Genomic DNA, 22,378 nt, shown 5'->3' with positions numbered 1-22,378 from the left:
TATGTTTTTGCCATATTGTGGCTGTGTATCTCAGGAGAGATATATATCCGGTTCCTGTCAGCCTGCACTTCTTTGCTTCATCAAACTTTTCTAGTTTGGTGACTATATATGTATGGGCCACATGTGAGTCAGGCTCTGAATGGCCATTCCTTCAGACTCTGTTCTAAACTTTGCCTCCCTAACCCCTCCTAAGAGTATTCATGTTCCCCTTTTCAAGAAGGAGTTAAGCATCTGCATTTCGGTCATCCTTCGTGGGTTTCATGTGATCTGTGGACCTAGGGTAATTCAAGCATTTGGGCTAATAGCCACTTATCAATGAGTGCATACCATGTGTGTTTTTCTGTAATTGGGTTACCTCACTCAGGATGATATTTTCTAATTCATTCCATTTGCCTATGAATTTCATGAAGTCATTGATTTGATAACTGAGTAGTACTCCATTCTCTGTATCCATTCCTCTCTTGAAGGGCATCTGGGATCTTTCTGGTGGCTATTATAAATAAGGCTGCTATGAACATAGTGGAGCATGTGTTTCTGTTATATATTGGAGCATCTTTTGGGTATATGCCCGAGAGGTATTAGCTGGGTCCTCAGGTAGTGCAATGTCCAATTATCAGAGGAAACTCCAGGCTGATTTCCAGAATGGTTGTACCAGTCTCTAATCCCACCAACATTGGAGGAGTGTTCCTCTTTTTCCACATCCTCACCAGCATCTGCTGTTTTGACCTTAGTCATTCTGACTGCTATGAGGTAGAATGTCAGGTTTGTCTTGATTTGCATTTCCCTTATGACTAAAGATGTTGAACATTTCTTTAGGTGCTTCCCAGCCATTCGATATTCTTCAGCTGTGAATTCTTTGTTTCGCTCTGAACCCCATTTTAATACATAGAGATAAATAGGAACCACATATACTAGCACTGGGCTGGAGTATCTTTACTTAGCATTTGTTTCATTGTTAACTGCATTGCCAGATTGACCTAATCCCTCGGTGTATTTGCTTCCTGCAGTCTAACTTCTTGAGTTATTTGTATGCTTTGGATATAAGACCTCTATCTGTTGTTGGATTGGTAAAGATCTTTGCCCAATCTGTTGGTTGCCGTTTTGTCCTAATGACAGCGTCCTTAGCCTTACAGAAGCTTTGTAGCTTTATGAGATCCCATTTGTCGATTCTTGATCTTAGAGCATAAGACATTGGTGTTTTGTTCAGGAAATTTTCTCCAGTGCCCATGTGTTCCAGATGCTTCCCCACTTTTCCTCCTATTAGATTGAGTGTGTCTGGTTTGATGTAGAGGTCCTTGATCCACTTGGACTTAAGCTTTGTACAGGGTGATAAGCATGGATCAATCTGCATTCTTCTACATGCTGACCTCCAGTTGAACCAGCACCATTTGCTGAAAATGCTATCTTTTTTCCACTGGATGGTTTTGGCTCCTTTGTCAAAAATCAAGTGACTATAGATGTGTGGGTTCATTTCTGGGTCTTCAATTCTGTTCCACTTGTTTATCTGTCTGTCCCTGTACCAATACCATACAGTTTTTATCACTATTGCTCTGTAATACTGCTTGAGTTCAGGGATAGTGATTCCCCCTGAAGTCCTTTTATTGTTGAGGATAGCTTTAGCTATCCTGGGTTTTTTGTTATTCCAGATGAATTTGCAAATTGTTCTGTCTAACTCTCTGAAGAATTTGATTGGAATTTTGGTGGGGAGGGCATTGAATCTGTATTCTTCGCTTTTGGTAAAATGACCATTTTTACTATATTAATCCTGCCAATCCACAAACATGGAAGATCTTTTTTTTTTTTATTTTTATTAACTTGAGTATTTCTTATATACATTTCGAGTGTTATTCTCTTTCCCGGTTTCTGGGCAAACATCCCCCTAATCCCTCACCCTTCCCTCCTTTCTGGGTGTTCCCCTCCCCACCTCCCCCCATTGCCACCCTCCCCACAACAATCTAGTTCACTGGGGGTTCAGTCCTAGCAGGACCCAGGGCTTCCCCTTCCACTAGTGCTTTTACTAGGATATTCATTGCTACCTATGAGGTCAGAGTCCAGGGTCAGTCCATGTATAGTCTTTAGGTAGTGGCTTAGTCCCTGGAAGCTCTGGTTGCTTGGCATTGTTGTACATATGGGGTCTCGAGCCCTTTCAAGCTCTTCCAGTTCTTTCTCTGATTCCTCCAACGGGGGTCCTATTCTCAGTTCAGTGGTTTGCTGCTGGCATTCGCCTCTGTATTTGCTGTATTCTGGCTGTGTCTCTCAGGAGCGATCTACATCCGGCTCCTGTCAGCCTGCACTTCTTTGCTTCATCCATCCTGTCTAATTGGATGGCTGTATATGTATGGGCCACATGTGGGGCAGGCTCTGAATGGGTGTTCCTTCTGTGTCTGTTTTAATCTTTGCCTCTCTATTCCCTGCCAAGGGTATTCTTGTTCCCCTTTTAAAGAAGGAGTGAAGCAGTCACATTTTGATCATCCGTCTTGAGTTTCATTTGTTCTAGGCATCTAGGGTAATTCAAGCATTTGGGCTAATAGCCACTTATCAATGAGTGCATACCATGTGTGTTTTTCTGTGATTGGGTTACCTCACTCAGGATGATATTTTCCAGTTCCAACCATTTGCCTACAAATTTCATAAAGTCATTGTTTTTGATAGCTGAGTAATATTCCATTGTGTAGATGTACCACATTTTCTGTATCCATTCCTCTGTTGAAGGGCATCTGGGTTCTTTCCAGCTTCTGGCTATTATAAATAAGGCTGTGATGAACATAGTGGAGCATGTGTCTTTGTTATATGTTGGGGCATCTTTTGGGTATATGCCCAAGAGAGGTATAGCTGGATCCTCAGGCAGTTCAATGTCCAATTTTCTGAGGAACCTCCAGACTGATTTCCAGAATGGTTGTACCAGTCTGCAATCCCACCAACAATGGAGGAGTGTTCCTCTTTCTCTGCATCCTCGCCAGCATCTGCTGTCACCTGAGTTTTTGATCTTAGCCATTCTCACTGGTGTGAGGTGAAATCTCAGGGTGAACATGGGAGATCTTTCCATCTTCTGAGATCTTCAATTTCTTCAGAAACTTGAAGTTCTTATCACACAGATCATTCACTTCCTTGGTTAAAGTCACACCAAGGTATTTGATATTATTTGACACTATTGTGAAGGGTGTAGTTTCCCTAATTTCTTTCTCAGCTTGTTTCTCTTTTGTCTAGAGGAAGACTGCTGATTTATTTGAGTTAATTTTATACCCAGCCACTTTGCTGAAGTTGTTTATCAAGTTTAGTAATTCTCTGGTGGAACTTTGGGGATCACTTAAATATACTATCATATCATCTACAAATAGTGATATTTTCACTTCTTCCTTTCCAATCTCTATCACTTTGATCTCCTTCTGTTGTCTGATTGCTCTGGCTAGGACTTCGAGAACTATATTGAATAAGTAGGGAGAGAGTGCGCAGCCTTGTCTAGTCCCTGATTTTAGTGGGATTGCTTCAAGTTTCACTGCATTTCGTTTAATGGTAGCTACTGGTTTGCTGTATTCAGCTTTTACTATGTTTAGGTATGGGCCTTGAATTCCTATTCTTTCCAGGACTTTTATCATGAAGGCGTTTTCAATTTTGTCAAATGCTTTCTCAGCGTCTAACAAAATGACCATGTGGTTTTTATCTTTCAGTTTGTTTAACTAGCGGATTATGTTGACAATTTTCTGTATATTAAACCATCCCTGCATGCCTGGGATGAAGCCTACATGATCATGATGGATGATTGTTTTGATGTGTTCTTGGATTCAGTTTGCAAAAATTTTATTGAGTATATTTATGTCGACATTCATAAGGGAAATTGGTCTAAAGTTCTCTTTCTTTGATAAGTCTTTGTGTGGTTTAGGTATAAGAAGAATTATGGTTTCATAGAAGGAACTTGGTATCACTCTGTCTGTTTCAATTTTGTGGAATAGTTTGGACGGTATTGGTATGAGGTCTTCTATGAAGGTCTGATAGAATTCTGCACTGACCCCAACTGAACCTGGGCTCTTTTTGTTTGGAAATTTTTAATGACTGCTTCTATTTCTTTAGGAGTTTTGGGGTTATTTAAATGGTTTATCGCTTTCTGATTCACCTTTGGTAATTGGTATTTGTCTAGGAAATTGTCGATTTCTTCTAGATTTTCAAGTTTTTTTGAATATAGGCTTTTATAGTAGGATCTGATGATTTTTTTGAATTTTCTCTGATTCTGTTGTTTTGTCTCCCTTTTCATTTTTGATTTTGTTAATTTGGATACTCTCTCTGCACCCTCTGGTTAGTCTGGTTAAGGGTTTATCTATCTTGTTGATTTTCTCAGAGAACCAGCTCCTGGTTTGTTGATTCTTTGTATAGTCCTTTTAGTTTTTATTTGTTTGGTTCAGCCCTGAGTTTGATTATTTGCTGCCTTCTACTCCTCTTGGGTGTATTTGCTTCTTTTTGTTCTAGAGTTTTTAAGTGTGCTGTCAGGCTGCTGATATATGCTTTCTCATGTTTCTGCAAGCACGCAGACCTATGAGTTTTCCTCTTAGCACAGCTTTCATTGTGTCCCATAAGTTTGGGTATATTGTACCTTCGTTTTCATTAACTTCTAGGAAGTCTTTAATCTCTTTTGTTATTTCTTTCTTGACAAGGTTATCACTGAGTAGAGCATTGTTCAACTTACATGTATATGTGGGTGTTCTTTCCTTATTGTTATTGAAGACCAGCTTTAGCCCGTGGTGGTCTGATAGCATGCATGGGATTCTTTCTATCTTTCTGTATGTGTTGAGGCCTCTTTTGTGATCTAATTGATGGTCAATTTTGGAGAAAGTACCATGAGGTGGTGAGTAGAAAGTATATCCTTTTGTTTTATTATAGAATGTTCTATAAATCTCTGTTAAGGCCATTTGGTTCATAACTTCTGTTAGTCTGTCTACGTCTCTGTTTAATTTCTGTTTCCATGATCTGTCCATTGATGAGAGTGGGGTATTGAAATCTCCTACTATTATTATGTGAGGTGCAATGTATGCTTTGAGCTTTAGTAAGGTTTCTTTTATGTATGTAGGTGCCCTTGTATTTGGAGCATAGATATTTGGATTGACAGTTCATCTTGGTGGATTTTTCCTTTGATGAATATGAAGTGTCCTTCCTTATCATTTTTGATGACGTTTGGTTAAAAATCAATTTTATTCAATATTAGAATGGCTACTCTAGCTTGCTTCTTCAGACCATTTGCTTTCAGGCATGTTGTCGTTCTTGTCCACTGGATTTCAGTTGTCCCTGTGGGCAGGATCCAGAAGGGCCTGCCCTTACTTCTCCTAGTTCCCTGTATGCAGGGGTTCCAGATGGTGCTAGATGTTTTCCTCTAGAGTCAGAAATGTGAACAGAGAGTATTCTCCTCTGGTTTCCCAGGAGTGTCTGCCCCTCTGAAGGTCTAGCTCTGCCTTCCATGGGATTTGGGTGCAAGGAACTGTTTAATCGGTTCAGTTCAGATCCTGGCGCAGTCTGGATCGCAGGGCTCCTGCAGCTTGACTGCTCCTATCTTTCTGTGTCCAGAGGCACTATACAGTTTCATCTTGGTCCAGGGATGTGGGTGAAGGTGGGCAGAAGTAGCAGTCTCCCCTGCCTGCAGTCTCAGGAGTGCTCACACTTCTGGGTGATCAGTTCTCTCACCCACAGGGTTTGGGAGCAGGGAGCTGTGGGCCAGGATCAGCGAGGTTTGGGCGCCAGCTAGAAAGTAGAAATGTCCAGTCGCAGAGGAATTTTGCCTTTGTGTGTCCTAAGTCCACCAGGCAAGTCACTTCGAGCAGAAAAGTTGGTCTTACCTCTAGTATCAGGCCTGAAGTCGCTCGTTGGGGTTAGGTTTCAGCTCTCCATGAGGGCAGCAACCAGAAGGGCCCTGCCCCTACTGCTCCTGGGTCCTTGTGCACAGGGGGCCAAGATGACACTAGGCATTTTCCTCTAGAGTCAGAAATGTGGGCAGAGAGTAGTCTCCTCTGGTTTCCCAGGAGTGTCTGCCCCTCTGAATGCCTAGCTCTCCCTCCCACAGGATTTGGGTGCAGGGAGCGGTTTGACCAGTTCAGTTCAGATCCTGGCACAGTCGGGACCACAGGGCTCCTGCAGCTTGATTGTTCCTATCTTCCTGTGTTCAGAGGCACTATACAGTTTCCTCTTAGGCCAGTGATGTGGGCAAAGGTGGGCAGAAGTAGTGGTCTCTCCTGCCCTGCTGTCTCCCGGTTGCCCACACTTCTGGGCAATCAGCTCTCTCTCCCATGGGGTTTGGGAGCAGGGAGCTGTGGGCTGGCATCAGTGAGATTCAGGCACCTTAGCTAGTTTTCTTATGAAGGGTTATCTTTCCATGGAATGGTGTCGCCCAAGGTGGGCTGTGCACTTCTACATTATTTACTTAGGAAGATAATCTCCAACATGTAAACTCACAAGAAAATTTGATCTAGGCAATTCCTTTTTTGTGACTCTACTATCAGATGACTCTAGGCTCTTGCAAATCAACAAAGATGATCAAAGCATGACAAGTATGAAAAATACAGAAAAACTGAATAGATTAGTCAGCTTTATATAAAATAATGTTGTTTAATATATCACCACAATATTACGAGGAATATAATTATTTTTTCTCTTGAAATCATTAGTCATTGGGGCTTGACTAATCTAAGCTAGCTTAACTAAGCCTGATTATGAGGTTATAAAGGTCTAAGTCAGCTTCATGGGTCTCTTATTACCTACATAGTAACAAACCAGAATAAAAGTGAAAATATATTTATGTTATTTGCTTATGTTACAAATATTAAAAGCTCATTATCCAAATTAACTCGAATAGGATAAAAATGGAATTCAAGAAAGGAATGGAAAGGGGTAAATACATAATGGATGACACGTTTTAGTATATAGTCTCCTTTCTGTGAAAACAAATCTGAAGCCTTGATAGACAAGTTGCTAATTATGTGAGTATTCTCAGAATAAAACCCATGAGAGAGGTAGGAAGCAAGTTTAAAAGAAACAAAACTATAGTGTATTTAAAGAAAAGTCTTCAGATTATTGTATTATAATGTCTACAGCTTTGCTGCTCACAAATTGTGATAAATTTGGACTTTTTTACCACTGACATGACCAGTCACTTGAATCAGAGATGCCTCTGAGAAGGAGGTATACACTTAAGTAAAGTATTTTCCTTAGGCTTAGAGAAATTACTGCGATACAGGGAGATTCAGTTCTGAGTCATAATCATATTAGGGAACATTTTATGAAGATACTGAGGTAAGAAGATACATCTTTCCCATCAGGGAAATGCCTGGGGCACAGAGAGATTCAGCTGTGAATCACACACAGGGAATATTCCAAGAAGATAGCAAGGTAAAGAGATAGATATGTATCTTTTATGAACATGAAGTCAATAATATTGTCTATTTACTAAAAAAGTTATCTAGCATATCATATATATCAAATAACAATACCTACTAAATTCATTTATGCAATTTATTGAGTTTTTAATTAAGTTATGAACACTATGCTGTATATTAAAGTTATTGAAACAATGGAGCATTTTTATTTGTTTTCAAGGAAAATCAAGTAAGTTATATCAGTTAAAATTCAGAAAATGAGTACAATGAAATATACTTATAGACAGTTATAGAATACAAAGGTGTTCCATTGTATGTGTGACTATACTATTTTGACTGTTTTAAAACAAAGTAAATTAAAGACATTTTTCCAGTAGAGGTGTGTCAGAAGTTTTTAACAAAATTTTAAGAATACTTCAAGGAGTCCAACAGGGAAGAAAGAAAGAAAGTAAGAAAGAAAGAAAGAAAGAAAGAAAGAAAGAAAGAAAGAAAGAAAGAAAGGAAGGAAGGAAGGAAGGAAGGAAGAAAGGAAGAAAGGAAGGAAGGAAGAAGCATTCTAGAATGATGTAGTTAGGAGTGGGAACATATAGTCTGAGACACTGTGCCATCAACAATGGTAATCATTATTGTCAATTAACCCTTAACTTTATCTTTACAAGTCTATCAAATAACAACTATTGACTATAATCTAATTTTTCTAGATTAAAAAATGAGGTTTAAAGAAGCTTTATGTTTCATAGACATATAAGTAATTGATAGAGGATAGAGTGGGATACACAAACAGGTCTGCCTGATTTCAATGCTATTCATAATAAGATACAAAAGTCCTTATTCATGTCTACTATGAGTCAACAGTGGATCTATTGACCCACTTTAAATAGTTGTTGAAGGCATATAACTGAAAAGCTATATCACAAAATATGCATGGGACTAATTTTTTTCCTACATTGTTGAGTGGGGTCTGAGAGGACAGAAACTATATCACTCACAGTGGAACTTGAATTAGTAGATTAATGTTCAAGAGTATAAAAGAAGAATATACATGAGAGCATGGCTGGATCAACAGCCAACACTAAGTAAAGCAAAGAGCATTTCTGAAGAGACTTGATGCAAAGTAATGGAATAATGAGATCATAAACCTAAGAGAATTAATGTCAGTTGACATTCATATCTGGTACACAGAGTTATTTATCGATTTTCAAGCTTTTTACTCTCTTTCTATATGATGAGCAGCCACTCATGGTGGATAAATGAATAGGTGGGTATATTAAAAAAATAAACAAATGAAGATATTGGTAGGTATATAGGTGGGTAAATGAGCAGACATGTATATATTCATCTATATAAAGGAAAAGGATTTGAAGAGTAATTTTAGAGCTACAGGTTTGAAATAATTTTTATAAAGTGAACTACATTAAAAGATAAGACTTTTCACTTCTCTAGAAGAAACAGTAAAAACTTTAAATCATGAGCTACATTACTGATGCTCTCTCTCTCATATATATATATATATATATATATATATATATATATATATATTGAACTGTTACCATCTAATGAATCATTGCTTTAATATCCTACTTGATCCTCAAGAGCAATATGTTACTATGGAAACCTGAGTCTGTCTAGCCATTAATGCCTTATTTTTCCCACACAGGAATTTGAATATTATATTATTCCCTCAGCAAAAATTAAATTAGCAATTATTCACCTGAAAATAGCATCAATGAGATCCAAGAAAACACACAGAACTAATGATGTGTTAAATTCACATAAATTATCTTTGAACTGTGGTAAGGTCTCATGAACCTGAAGTATTTCACACATGCACATAAACATATACACACACGTGTGCATACACACACACACACACACACACACACACACACAGGATGCTTGAGGGAGAAAGGTGAGGAAGATAACTTACCTGTGTTGGCTCAGCATAGCACATTCACCCCACTTCTCTATGTCATTTTCTGATGTTCCTTAGTAACACAAGGTTTTCTTTCGGCAAACCTGTAGGGTCCTTTATATGGATTTCTGCTATTGATTACTTTTCTCCCTGGGACATACATTTGATAACTTTCCAATTCCTGTTCTGTTTTCTTTTCTCCTGGTTTAGTTATAGTCATCAAATTCTTCTTCTTCTTCTTCTTCTTCTTCTTCTTCTTCTTCTTCTTCTTCTTCTTCTTCTTCTTCCTCCTCCTCCTCCTCCTCCTCCTCCTCCTCCTCTTCCTCCTCCTCCTCCTCCTCTTCATCATCATTATGATTATATTTAATTAGTTCTTTGAGAATTTTGTACATGTTTTGACCATACTCCCACCTTTCCAAGATCCAGTCTCCCTTTGCTTCCCACCTAATTTTTTGTCCCCCTTTCCATCAAGATTAATGACACAATATTTTGAAATATGTGGCCTTCCACTGGAGTGTATAGTCTTGTATCTATATCTTATAAGACCTATATCTTATAGAAAACTGACCCTTCTTCTCCCAGTAGCTAAAGATGCCACTATCTCCGGGGATAGTTGTGAAACTTCATGCCCAACCTCATTTTTTATGCTGGGATTGTCTTAAACTTTCACAGTTCTTGGGCATGTTGATACAACTGCTGTGATTTCAAATGTAAAGCTGCATTTTTAAGTGCAGAAGACACTTTTCATTGTTGTCATCAGCCACATTTCCAAGCCCTCTTCCACAGTTGTTGCTGATCTTGGGATGAAAGGGTACAGTATATATGTACCACTTAGGGTTGAACATTCTGCAATCTCATTTTCTGCTCTTTGACCAGTTATGAGACTCTGTCTTGATTTACTACAAATAGATGCTTCTCTGATGAACGTTCAAGGATGTATTAATCTACGGGTATAATTGTAAGTCATTAGGAGTTAGTTTAATATTGTCCACTTAGCAGGATAATAGTGATAGGTTCTCTTTTAGTGTCAATAACTGGTCTACCTATAGGTTCCTTGCCCAGTAATGGTGCCAGGTATGGGTTTTATCTTGTGGACTGAAGTTATATCCAAGCAGAAAGTTGTTGGTTACTACCATGGTATGTGTGCTACAATTGCATTACTAGGCATGCCATGCCTGAGAAGTTCTTATTATAGCACACAGTCTTTTAAAAAATAAATCTAGAGTCTCATTGAATGTGGAGGCAGTTCTTGGGCATTTGTGTGGTCTCATCAGTACATGCAAGCAACCATGTCTAAGGGATGTGCAATTGGCATTGATCTTGGCACCACCTACTCCTGTGTGGGTGTCTTCCAGCATGGAAAGGTGGAAATAATTGCCAATGACCAGGGTAACCATACCTCACCGAGTTATGTTGCTTTTACTGACACAGAATGATTAATTGGGGATGCAGCCAAGAATCAGGTTGCAATGAACCCCACCAACACAGTTTTGGATGCCAAATGTTTTTGATGATGCTGTTTTTCAGTTTGATATGAAGCACTGACCCTTCATGGTGGTGAATGATGCAGGAAGGCCCAAGGTCCAAGTCAAATACAAAGGGAAGACTATCCAGAGGAAGTGTCCTCAATGGTTCTGACAAAGATGAAGGAAATTGCAGAAGCTTACCTTGGAAAGACCGTTGCCAATGTCATAGTGACAGTGCCAGCTTACTTCAATGACTATTAGCAGCAGGCAACAAAAGATGCTGGAACTATTGCTGGCATCAATGGACTCAGAATTATCAATGAGCCAACTGCTGCTGCTAATGCTTGTATGGCTTAGATATAAGAAGGTCAGAGCTGAAAGGAATGTGCTGATTTTTGACTTGGGAACTGTCAATGCTCACTATTGAGGATGGGATTTTTGAAATCAAATCAACAACTGGAGACTCCCACTTGGTTGGAGAAGACTTTGACGACCAAACGGTCAACCATTTAATTGCTGAGTTTAAGCAAAAGCATGAGAAAGACATCAGTGAGAACAAGAGAGCTTGCCTATGAGCGGGCCAAGCACACCTGCTCCTCCAGCACCCAGGCCAATATTGAGATTGATTCTCTCTATGAGGGAATTGACTTCTATACTTCCATTACCCGGGTACCCGGGCTCAATTTGAGGAATTGAATGCTGATTGATTCCATGGCATACTGGTCCCTGTAGAGAAGGCCCTTTGAGAGGCCAAACTAGACAAGTCACAGATCCAGGATATTGTTTGGTGAGTGGTTCTACCAGAATCCCCAAGATTCATAAATTTCCTCAAGACTGCTTCAATGGAAAAGAACTGAATAAGACTATTAACCCCGATGAAGCTATTGCCTATGGTGCAGCTGTCCAGACAGTGTTTCTATTTGGACACAAGTCTAAGAATGTTCAGGATTTGCTGCTCTTGGATGTCACTCCTCTTTTTGTAGGTATTGAAAGCTGGTGGAGTCATGCCAGTCCTCATCAAGCACAATACCACCATCCCCACCAAGAAGACACAGACTTCCATCACCTATTCTGACAACCAGCCAGGTGTACTCATTCAGATGTATGAAGTTGAAAGGGCCATGACCAAGGACAACAACCTTCTTAGAAAATCTGACCTCACAGGTATACCTACAGTACCCTATGGGGTTCCTCAGATTGAGATTACTTTTGACATCAATGCCAGTGGCAGCCTCAATGTTTTTGCCATATATGAGAACACAGAAAAGGAGAAAAAGACCACCATCACCAATGACAAGGTCTGCTTGAGTAAGGAGGATATTGGGTACATTGTCTAAGAAGCTGAGAAGTACAAAGCTGAGGATGAGTACCAGAGAGAAAGGCTTTCCTTCAAGAATTCACTGGAGTCCTATGCCTTCAACATGAAAGCAACAGTTGAAGATGAGAAACTTCAAGGCAAGATCCATGATGAGGATAAACAGAAGATTCTTGACAAGTGAAATGAAATCATCAGCTGGCTGGATAAGAACAAGACTGCAAAAGGAAAGAATTTGAACACCAGCAGAAAGAGACTGCCCCACCTGGGGGATCTATGCTGTATACAGACACCAAACCCAGACACTATTGCTGATGCTAAGAAGTGTATGCTGTCAGGAACCTGATATAGCTGTCTCCTGAAAGGCTATGCAGAGCCTGACAAATACAGAGGTGGATACTCACAGCCAACAATTGAATAGAGAACGGGGTACACAATAGAGGAGGTAGAGAAAGAACTGAAGGAGCTGAAGGGGTTTGAAATCCCATAAGAAGAAGAAAAATATCAACCAACCAGACACCCAAGAGCTCCCAGGGACTAAACCACCATCCCAAGAGTACACAAGAATAGACATTGGCTCCAGCCACAGATGTAGCAGAGGATGGCTTTGTTAGGCATCAATGGGAGAAGAGGGCCTTGGTCCTATCAAGTCTTGATGCCCCAGTGTAGGAAAATTGCAGGGCAGGGAGTTGGGAGGGAGTGGGTGGGTGAGGGAACACCCTCAGAGAAGCAGAGTGAGGTGGATAGGTTAGTAGGTTTCTGGATGGGAAACTGGGAAAGGGGATGACATTTAAAATGTAAATAAGAAGTATCCAATAAAAGAAAAAATGTAGAAAGAAAGAAAGAAAGAAAGAAAGAAAGAAAGAAAGAAAGAAAGAAAGAAAGAAAGAAAGAAAGAAAGAACTAGAGAAAGTCTGCAACCCTGTCATTACCATTCTGTACCAGAATGCTAGTGGCATGCCTGGAGGAATTCTCTGGTAGGGTCTCTCCTCTATCTGGTGGTGCTTCTTCAGGTCCCACCATTGAAGAGGTGGATTAAGTAAGTTCAAGTTGCTCCACAGGGATCCAAAAGAAGAAATATGTAATAATAAAACTGTTTAAATTGGCAGCGCCCCCAGGCCCCCCAAAAAGTAAATCTAACCAAAAAATAAAGAGTTGTATAGTCTTTAGATTCTTGGGAAGTGTTCTGATTTTTAGCAGATTCAGCTTTGTTCTCTGAACAATGTTCTCTTGACTTCTTTAGAACTTCTACCAAGTGGATCTCATTTGCTATAAACTGGAGTAATTCAGAAATGTAGGATGATGGTACTTGGGGAGATCTCACATGACAAATTTTCCAGCTCACCATTCTATATCATTGATGAGAATGTCTCTTCTCCATTTCCTGCTTCTCTGCCACTTGTCATTCATATGAAATTCCCAGTACCACCTCTCAAATAAACTTCAAGCAACGAAGTCTTTGATTCTGAGTCTTCTAATTGGATATTTTTTTATTTACATGTCAAACATTTTTCCTTTTCATGGTTCCTGTCCATAAGACCCCATCTCTTCCACCTTCACTTCTTCTATAAGGGTGTTCCCCTCCCCATTCACCCCTTTCACACCTCCCCCCACATTATGTTACACTGAGGGTTCAACCGTGGCAGGACCAAGGACTTCTCCTATGCTTGGTGCCCAAAAAGGTCATCCTCTGCTACATATGCAGATAGAACCACGGGTCAGTCCATGTATTGTCTTTGAGTAGTGGTTTAGTTCCTGGGAGCTCTCGTTGTTTGGCATTGTTGTTACTCTGGGGTTGCAAGCCCCTTCAGCTCTTTCAATCCTTACTCTAATTCATCCAATGGGGGTCCTTTTCTCAGTTCAAAGGTTTGTTGCTAGCATTCACCTCTGTATTTGACATGCTTTGGCTATGTCTTTCAGGAGACAACTATAGCTGGTTCCTGTCAGCATGTACTTCTTAGTTTCATCAATTTTATCTAGTTTTAGTGGCTGTATATATATGCATGTATGAATATATGCCACATGTGGGGCAGGTTCTGAATGACCATTCCTTCAGTCTCTGCTCCAAACTTTGCCTCCATATTTCCTCCTATGGATATTTTTATTCCCCTTTTAAGAAGGAGTGAAGCATCCACACTTTGGTCATCCTTCTTCTTGAGCTTCATGTGGTCTATGGATGGTATCTTGGGTAATTTGAGCTTTCAGGCTAATATCCACTTATCAGTGAGTGCATATCATGTGTGTTTTTCTGTTTACCTCACTCAGGATGACACTTTCTAGTTCAATCCATTTGTCTATAAATTTCATAAAGTTATTGTTTTTGATAGCTGAGTCATACTCCATTGTGTAGATGTCCCACATTTTCTGTATCCATTCCTCTGTTGAAGGGCATCTGGGTTCTTTCCATTTTCTGGCTATTATAAATAAGGCTGCTATGAACATAGTGGAGCATGTGTCTTTGTTGTATGTTGGAGCATCTGTTGGGTATATGCCCAGGAGCAGTACAGCTGGGTCCTCAGGGAGTATAATGTTAAATTTTCTGAGGAACCTCCAGACTGATTTCCAGAGTGCTTGTACGAGTTTGCAATCCCACCAACAATGAAGGAATGTGCCTCTTTCTCTACATCCTTGTCAGCATCCGCTGTCATCTGAGTTTTTGATCTGGGCCATTCCGACTGGTGTGAGGTGGAGTCTCAAGGTTATTTTGATTTTCATTTCCCTGATGACTAAGGACATTGGGCATTTCTTTAGGTGCTTCTCAGCCACTCAGTATTTCTCAGCTGAGAATTCTTTGTTTAGCTCTGTACCCATATTAATAGGGTTATTTGGCTCTCTGGAGTCTAACTTCTTGAGTTCTTTGTATATTTTGGATATGACCCCTCTATCAGATGTAGGATTGGTAAAGATCTTTTCCCAATCTGTTGGTTGCATTTTTGTCCTAATGACAGTTTCCTTTGCCTACAGAACCTTTGCAGTTTTCTAAGGTCCCATTTGTTGATTCTTGATCTTAGAGCTTAAGTGTTTTGACTTCTTCCCTTCCAATTTATATCCCTTTGACTTCCTTTTGTTGTCTGATTGCTCTGACTATGACTTTGAGAACTATATTGAATAAGTAGGGAGAAAGTGAGCAGCCTTAGTCCTTGATTTTAGTGGGATTGTTTTAAGTTTCTCTCCATTTAGTTTAATATTAGCTACTGGTTATATGTATATTGCTTTTACTATGTTTAGGTATGTGCCTTGAATTCTAGATCTTTCCAGGACTTTTTATCATAAACGGGTGATGAATTTTGTCAATTGCATTCTCAGCATCTAATGAAATGATGTGTTTTTTTTCTTCTTTGAGTTTGTTTATATAGTGGATTACATTGATAGATTTCCATATATTGAAACATCCCCTCATCCCCTGGGATGAAGCCTACTTGGTCATGATGGATGATCATTTTGATGTGTTCTTGGATTTGCTTTGCAAGAATTTTATTGAGTATTTTTGCATCGATATTCAAAAGGGAAATTGGTCTGAAGTTCTCTTTCTTTGTTGGGTTTTTGCGTGGTTTAAGTATAAGAATAATTGTGGCTTCATAGAAGAAATTTGGTAGTGCTCCGTCTGTTTCTATTTTGTGGAATAGTTTGGACAGTATTGATATGAGGTCTTCTATGAAGGTCTGATAGAATTCTGCACTAAACCCATCTGTTCCTGGGCTGTTTTTGATTGGGAGACTTTTAATAACTGCTTCTATTTCTTTAGGAGTTACAGCATTGTTTAGATGATTTATTTCTTCCTGATTTAACTTGGTACCTGGTATCTGTCTAGAAAAGTGTCTATTCCTCCAGATTTTCAAGTTTTTTTGAATATAAGCTTTTGTAGTAGGATCTGATGATTTTTTGAATTCCTCAGATTCTGTTGTTATGTCTCCCCTTTCATTTCTGATTTTGTTAATTTGAATACTCTCTCTGTGTTTTCTGGTTAGTCTGACTAAGGGTTTATCTATCTTGTTGATTTTCTCAGAGAACCAGCTCCTGGTTTGTTGATTCTTTGTATAGTCCTTTTAGTTTTTAATTTGCTTGATTTCAGCCCTGAGTTTAATTATTTCCTGCCTTTTACTCCTCTTGGGTGTATTTGCTTCTTTTTGTTTTAGAGCTTTTAGCTGTGCTGTCAAGCTGCTAATGTATGATCTCTCCTGTTTCTTTGGGGTCACTCAGAACTATGATTTTTTTTTTCTCGTAGCACTGCTTTCATTGTGTCCCATAAGTTTGGGCATGTTGTGCATTCATTTTCATAAAATTCTAAAAAGTCTTTAATTTCTTTCTTTATTTCTTCTTGACCAAGTTATTGAGTAAAGCATTGTTCAGCTTCCATGTATATGTGGGCTTTCTGTTGTTTTTGTTGTTACTGAAGACCTGTCTTAGCCCATGGTGATCTGATAGGATGCATAGGATTATTTCTTTTTGTATTTGTAAGGCCTGTTTTTTGACTGATTATATGGTCAGTTTTGGAGAAGGTACCATGAGGTGCTGAGAAGAAGGTATAGTCTTTTGTTTTAGGATAAAATGTTCTATAAATATCTGTGTAAGTCCATTTGGTTCATAACTTCTGTTAGCTTCTCTATGTCTCTGCTTATTTTCTGTTTCCATGATCTGTCCATTGATGAATAGGGGGTGTTGAAATCTCCTACTATTATTGTGTATGGTGTAATGTATGATTTGAGATTTACTAAAGTTTCTTTTATTAATGTGGGTGCCCTTGCATTTGGAGAATAGATGTTCAGAATTGTGAGTTAATCTTGGTGGACTTTTCCTTTGATGAGTATAAAGTACCTTTTCTTTTTTGATAACTTTTCATTGAAAGTCAATTTTATTTGATATTAGAATGACTAATCCAGTTTACTTCTTAGGACGATTTGTTTAGAAATTTTTCCAGCCTTTTACTCTGAGGTAGTGTCTGTCTTTGTCTCTGATGTGTGTTTCCTGTATGCAGCAAAATGCTGAGTCCTCTTTCCTTATCCAGTCTGTTAATGTGTCTTTTTATTGGGGAATCGTCTGTTGATGTTAAGAGATATTAAGGAATAGTGTTTGTTGTTTCCTGTTATTTTTGTTGTTAGAGGTGGAGTTAATGTTTGTGTGTGTCTCTTCTTTGGTTTCATTGCAAGGAAGTTACTTTCCTGCTTTTTCTAGGGTGTTTTTCCCTCCTAGTGTTGAAGTTTTCCATCTATTATCCTTTGTAGGGCTGGATTTGTAGAAAGATATTGTGTAAATTTGGTTTTGTCATGGAATATCTTGGTTTCTTCATATATGTTAATTGAGAGTCTTGCTGTTTAGAGTAGCCTTGGCTGGCAGTTGTGTTCTATTAGGGTCTATATGATATCTGCCCAGGATCATCTGACTTTCATAGTCTCTGGTGAGAAGTCAAGTGTAATTCTGATTGGTCTACCTTTATATGTTACTTGACATTTTCCCTTACTGCTTTTAAAATACTTCCTTTATTTTTTGCAGTTGGTGTTTTGACTATAATGGGACAGTAGGACTTTCTTTTCTTGTCCAATCTATTTAGACAAGAAATAGATTAGACAAGAGTTCTGTAGGCTTTTGTATGTTTATGGGCATCTCTTTCTTTAGGTTAGGGAAGTTTTCTTCTATAATTTTGTTGAAGATATTTACTGGTGTTTTAATTTGGGAATCTTCACTCTCTTCTATACCAATTATCCTTAAGTTTGATCTTCTCATTGTTTCCTGGATTTCCTGGATGTTTTGGGCTAGGGTTTTTTTGCATTTTAAATTATCTTTGACAGTGGTGTCCATGCTTTCTATGGTATCATCTGAGATTCTCTCTTCTATCTCTTGTATTCTGTTGGTGATGCTTGCATCCTTAACTCCTGATCTATTCTCTACGTTTTCTGTCTCCAGGCTTGTCTCTTTTTGTGCTTTCTTTTTTTTTATGTTGGATCCCCTAAAATTGAAGTTATAAATGGCTGCTATGTATGTACACGGAATTGAACCTGAGGCCTCTTCAAGTGCAGCAAATGCTCTTAACTAATGAACCATCTCTCCAGCCCATGCCATTTTTTTTGATTAATGAATTTTTAAAAATAATTCCATAAATGCTTTACCATTATTAGCAGAAAGTGATTTTCAAGGTATCAAAAAATCTGTACCAACGTTTGAACTAGCTCACAGAATCTTCTTTTCTATTAGTATATGGCTTTTTTTTTTTTATTAACTTGAGTATTTCTTATATACATTTCGAGTGTTATTCCCTTTCCCGGTTTCCGGGCAAACATCCCCCTAATCCCTCCCCTTCCTTATGGGTGTTCCCCTCCCCATCCTCCCTCCATTGCCGCCCTCCCCCCAACAATCTAGTTCACTGGGGGTTCAGTCTTAGCAGGACCCAGGGCTTCCCCTTCCACTGGTGCTCTTACTAGGATATTCATTGCTACCTATGAGGTCAGAGTCCAGGGTCAGTCCATGTATAGTCTTTTTGTGCTTGCTTTATTGTTTCTATTTCCATTTTTAAATCCTGGATGGTTTTGCCCATTTCCTTCACCTGTTTGTTTGTCTTCTCCTGTAATTCTTTAAGAGATTTTTATGTCTCTTTGAGGGCACCTGTTTTTTTTTTTTTTTTTACTTGTGTTGTACTGCAAGTCTTTAAGGGAGTTATTTATTTTAATAAATTTAATATATTTATTTAATTTTTTAATAATTTATTTATATATTTATTTAATATATTTAAATAAATGTGATTTTTAAATTCAAATTTTGCATTCCCCATGTGTTTGGATATCTAGTATTTGCTTTCATGAGAGAACTGGGTTCTGATAATGCCAAGTAGTCTTGGTTTCTGTTGCTTAGGTCCCTGGGTTTGCCTCTCGCCATCAGGTAGTCTCTGGTGTTAGCTTGTCTTCCTTCCTCTGAAAGTGGCTTGATCCTCCTGTAGCCATGTGTGTCAGCACTCCTGTAGAGCTATTGTCTTTCAGCTGGATCTGAGAACAGAGAGCTCTGCTCCTGATGATGATTCTGATTCTTCTTTAAAGAAAACTCAAGTTAGCTCTCATGGCTTGGATGTTATAGGTGACCTAAATTTATTTAGAAAATTTTTATTATTTATTTAGAAAATTTAGGCTCCATTCCTATAGTTTTACCTCTAAGTATAGTATAAATCGAGAATAGTAGGAGGTAATTGACCAACACTACTGCTCCTTATATTATATTTTGTGACTATTAATGTTTACAAATACTGGATATTATCTGGACAGTTTTCCTTTCCATGGTTTTAAGGTGAAGTTTTGCCAAATTATAGGGATAAACTTTACATTTTTTTCTTAAGAAAATATAAGTAGGTGAAATCTCTCTCTTTTTTTGCAACCAAGACCTACAGCTCAAATCTTCCCTATCCCTTGATTTAGACTATACATTGTGAATCCTAACTGGTGACCATGAAACTTCAAATGTGCACCAGGAGGTAGAACTAAGGAAGAATTTTTCCCACTAGACTATAGCCATGGACTTTATAGCACAAGTTTTTCTATGAGTGTGAGTGGAAAATATTTTGTTCTTCAATAATCAGTAGTGAAAAGGAATGGATATCATGAAAGCCCAGTTGATGACATTTTGATTTAAACTGAAAGATGAATTTAAAACTGTTCAAATAAATGAGAGGAATATGTAGAGGTTATTTGAATAGCCTCTCTCTTTTTTTTAAATGTGTATCCCAGGCTGGCCTTGAACTCATGATCCTCCTGCTTCTGCCTCCTTCAGCAAATCCTACCAGTGTACACCACTACAACTGGCAGCCTCTCTTATTAAGTTGGCAAATTACCAGTTTTTCTGCTGAAGTAGAAAGGTATGGATAAGAATTAGAAACTTGAATAATGGGACAATGATTTATAACAGTCCCTACAAGCTGGGATGGAAGCCAGCATGGGTGATTGAAAGGCCACAGTTGGATGAATGTCTGTTTACACTTTGATGCTGTGGTTATAGGACTAGAGCAAATATCACTGCTCATCAGAGTGACCTGACTTAATAGGTTCCTGGCCTCACATACAGAGGTTCTGATTCTGGAAGTAGAAGCAGACCTGAATATTAGCATTTTACATCAAAGGAGTATGAATGAATTACCACAGTCTAAGCACAATTTATGTAGTGGTTCTGTCCTTTGTCAAACAGAAGATCTTGTGGCTTTCTATGGTTACTTAATGGCAGGGATATGAGCCAGGGAATATTAGCCAGATCATACATGGCCTACAAAAGATAAAATCCTAATTGTTCAATGATTCATTTTCCCATTAACTTAATCCATGCCAGATGTTCTGCTATATGAAAGACATCATGATAAGTACAGAAGAAAAATAAGATACCTCCTATGTGATAAAATATTTTATACAACAAGAGACTGATGCATTAAGGATCGGGTGTGACAAAAGTTCTCAGGATTGATTTAACCACCTTTAGAACATATAACAGACATAAGCCATTAGAAGGAAACTATGCAGTAGGAAAATATTGTCTGAAAGTTTTATAGAGTATACCCTTGAACTGAACTATAAAAAAGGTCAGTGTTGTTGCCTGCAAATAAAAGAAATGATGGCAGTTTTTCACAGAAAAGATCAGGATAAAAAGTTCAAAGACCAAATTAACTAATCATATTTGGCAGAATTTGGGAGAGATGTAGGTCATGTATGTATGAACCCACAGTGGGCTAAAACTGTGGCCTGATATGGGTCTTTGGGATGGAAGACTATAGTCACTAGATGTGAGATTCTAATTTGTGTAGCAAGTGAACAGAGGACTTAGTGAGAGGCTGGACAAAATTGTTGACAAGGTTTTTCTCATCTTCAAGAATCTATGAACATATATTTCTTAAGGCTAGAATTCCTGGGTTAGAACTAAATAAAAATAACAAGAAAACAGAAAGAATCCCTGAGTGTTTATCCCTCCGCACATTGTCTCACTGTGGAACTGTAAGGCTTTGACGATCTCTGCTTCTACCTCCTTGTTTATACAGTGGTGTAAAGTGAAAACTTAAGAGTTCTTTGGGAGCAACTTCGGGCCCGAAAACGGGAGCGACTGCAGGCCTGAGACGAGAGGTAAGAACAATCTTTCTGCTCAAGTGACCTGCCTGGTGGACTCAGGACACACAAAGGCAAAATTCCTCTGGGACTGGACACTTCCAATTTCTAGCTGGTGCCTGAATTTCACTGATTCCAGCCCACAGCTCCCTGCTCCCGAAGCCCATGGGAGAAAGAGCTCATCATGCAGACTTGTGGGCAATCCTGAGACTTCAAGGCAGGAGAGACCACCACTTCTGCCCACCTTTGCCCACATTCCTGGCCCGAGAGGAAACTGTATAGGGACTATGGGAACAGGAAGACAGGGGCACTCAAGTTGCAGGAGCCCTGCGGTTCAGAATATGCCCAGATCTGAAGGGACCCAGTCAAACAATCCAGGGTACTCAAATCCCGTGGGAGGGAGAGCTAAACCTTCAGAGGGGCAGGCATGCCTTAGAACGCAGAGGAGACTACTCTCTGCCCACATTTCTGACTCTAGAGGAAAACACCTAGCACCATCAGGGACCCCTGCGCTCAGGGACCCAGAAGTAGGGGCAGGCCCTTCTAGTTGCTGCTCTCAGGGAGAGCTGAAACCGAGCCCTGAGGAGCCTGAGGCCACAGGTAAGACCAACTTTTCTTCCCTAAGTGACCTGCCTGGTGAACTCAGGACACATGCCCACAGGAACAGCTGAAAGCCAGTGGACAAGAAAGACTACACGCCTGAAAGCAGAACACTCTGTTTCCATAACTGGCTGAAAGAAAGCAGGAAAACAGGTCTACAGCACTCCTGACACACAGGCCTATAGGAAGGTCAAGCCACTGTCAGAAATAGCAGAACAAGGTAACACCAGAGACAACATGATGGCGAGGGGCAAACACAGGAAGCCAAGCAACAAAAACCAAGACTGTATGGCATCACCAGAGCCCAATTCTCCCACCAAAGCAAACACTGAATATCCAAACACACCAGAAAAGCAAGATCTCAATTTAAAATCACATTTGATTATGATGATGGAGGACTTTAAGAAAGACATAAATAAGTCACCTAAAGAAATGCAGGAAAATACAAGTAAACAAGTAGAAGCCCTTAGAAAGGAAACACAAAAGTCCCTGAAAGTATTACAGTAAAACACAATCAAACAGGTAAAGGAATAAAGTGGAAATAGAAACAATAAAGAAAGCACAAAGAGAGACAACCCTGGAGATAAAAAACAAAAGGAAGAGACAAGGAGCCATAGATATAAGCATCACCAACAGAATCCAAGAGATAGAAGAGAGAATGTCAGGAGCAG

General features: G+C 39.2%; 1 pseudogene; it reads left to right on the top strand.

Moving 5' to 3' along the window:
- The first annotated feature begins 10,553 nt into the window (after positions 1–10,553).
- Positions 10,554–13,084, top strand: Hspa8-ps9 (heat shock protein family A (Hsp70) member 8, pseudogene 9; annotated as a pseudogene).
- Positions 13,085–22,378: the final 9,294 nt, after the last annotated feature.

The sequence above is a fragment of the Rattus norvegicus genome, chromosome 7, assembly GCF_021556685.1.
Source record: "Rattus norvegicus strain SHRSP/BbbUtx chromosome 7, alternate assembly SHRSP_T2T, whole genome shotgun sequence".
Taxonomy (NCBI): domain Eukaryota; kingdom Metazoa; phylum Chordata; class Mammalia; order Rodentia; family Muridae; genus Rattus; species Rattus norvegicus.
This window is presented reverse-complemented; position numbering and strand designations above follow the sequence as displayed.